The sequence below is a fragment of the Petaurus breviceps genome, unplaced genomic scaffold (assembly GCF_028583685.1).
Source record: "Petaurus breviceps papuanus isolate PSGF00001 unplaced genomic scaffold, PetGlider_PUasm1.0 186, whole genome shotgun sequence".
Taxonomy (NCBI): domain Eukaryota; kingdom Metazoa; phylum Chordata; class Mammalia; order Diprotodontia; family Petauridae; genus Petaurus; species Petaurus breviceps.
This window is the reverse complement of record NW_027185798.1, coordinates 18,085,205-18,087,010: the sequence shown is the minus strand read 5'-3', so window position 1 is coordinate 18,087,010 and position 1,806 is coordinate 18,085,205. Positions and strand designations below refer to the sequence as shown.

General features: G+C 72.7%; 1 protein-coding gene across 1 annotated transcript in view; it reads left to right on the top strand.

Annotated features, from left to right (window-relative positions):
• The first annotated feature begins 542 nt into the window (after positions 1 to 542).
• HIC1 (HIC ZBTB transcriptional repressor 1) overlaps positions 543 to 1,806 on the top strand; it is a 5,170-nt gene continuing 3,906 nt past the window's right edge. Inside the window, exon 1 of the mRNA XM_069089648.1 lies at positions 543 to 713. The gene's annotated coding sequence lies outside the window, so the exon portion shown is untranslated. The remainder of the gene's footprint in view (positions 714 to 1,806) is intronic.

The following is a 1,806-nucleotide window of genomic DNA, read 5'->3' as shown; positions in this document are numbered from 1 at the left end:
AAAGGTCATTTAGGCCAATTTCCACATTTTACAGAGGAGTAAACTAGGACCAAGAAGAGGGAAAGTGACTTAACCAAGGCCACACAAGTCAGTTGTGGAGCGTTCACTCTGAAGTCAGATCCCCAATCTCCTTGGTCACGTCCACAGTCCCGGCCACGCTTTGATTGCAGGGGTCTCTTTTCGACCCACCTCCCCAATCCTACCTGAGACTCCCTCTTGGGAACTGAGGCTAGGGTGTATCAATGTGTGTGTGTGTGTGTGTGTGTGTGAGGGCAGGGACAGGGCGCATCCCAACCTTTCCCCCACCTCTGACTCCTCACGCTACGCGGGGCCTGGGGCGGCATCTGTCCCGCGAGGCGGGGTCGGTGGGGGTGGAGCCCTTCAGAGACACAGCTGCAAGAGGCGTGGGGAAACGAGGGGGCGCACCTGCGCGCCCCAGGGCCCAGGTGCGCGAGGCCTCCCAGCTCGGAGGCTGCAGTGCTCGCTGGAAGCCGCCAGGTGGCGCCATCCCCCAGGAGCCCGGCCCGGCCCGGGCCACTCCAGATAAGAGTGTGCGGAGCGGGCGGCGGGGCTGAGACGCGGCCGGGACGCGGGGAGGACGGACGGGCGGGAGGACGGACCGGCCAGGGGACCGGCGGGCGGAGCGGAGCGAGGCCACCTCTCCACCTGGATCCGCCGGCAGCCGGGCTCGGGGCTTCCGACATGCCCCCCAGGTGGGTCCCAGGGCCAGGCACAGAGATGGGACGGCAGGCTGGGGGTCGGGGCCGGGACCGGGAGCCGGGAGCCCGGGCCGGGATAGGCTCGATCCGCGGCGCTGCCTCGGGGCTCTGGGGGAGCGCGGCTCATCCTCTCCCCGGCCGCCCGCGGCGCCAGGTTCACCGGGGGGTCAGCGGCTCGGGGCCCGGGCTCTGCCCGCACGGGGGGGGGGGGGGGCGGGCGGAGCTGGCAGCAAGCCGCTGGCCTGGCACGGCCCGGCGCCTGGCAGAGGGGCGGCCGGAGGGAGGGCGGGGCGGCCCGGAGCGAGCGAGCGAGGAGCGAGCGCGGAGTCCGGCCGGCCGGCCGGCGGGAACTGGGGCCGCAGGTAACGGGCCGGGGTGACTCGGGGAGGGCGGCGCCGCCACCCGAGTCCGGGACGGGACGGGACGGGACGGGATGGGACGGTCTGGGACCTGGGGCTGGGCGAGGGATTCGAAGGGACGAGGCGCGCCGGGAGGGGCGCGGCAGGGGCCCGCTAGCCTGCCTCGGGCTCCCGGCCCATCCCAAGTTGAGAAACTTTCCCCAAGTTCTTGTCCCTAGGCAGGCTGGCCGGGCGGAGCAGCCGAGGGGCTCGGGAGCGAGCTCGGGGGCCTCCCGGGAGGGAGCTGGCCGGCCGGCGGGCGGGGCGCCGAGGCAATCGGCGCGGGGTCAGGGCCGCTGGGTCCGCGCCGTGCCCGGGGCGCTGCCCCCCCCCCCCCCCCGGGGCTGCGTGGCTCCCCCCCCCCCCCCCACCTGCTTCCTGCTGCAGCCTCCTGCCCCGATATAACGCCCTCCCCGCCGGCGGCCCGGGCCCTTCGAGCTCTGCCCGTGGCCGCGGCAACCGCTCCCCTTCGGCCCCGGCCCCGGCGGCGGCAGTCGCTCCCCCTCGTCCCCGGGCCCGGCCCGGCCCGGCCTGGAGTGGAGGAGCCTCTACCGCCTCGGCCCGAGCCTGGCCCCCGACCTCCGGCTACCACCGATGCCGATGCCGATGCCACTACCCACAATATTTCCCCACTAACCCGCTAACTTTTCCCAAACCCGGACTTTTGCGAAAGAACGAATTTCATCTCG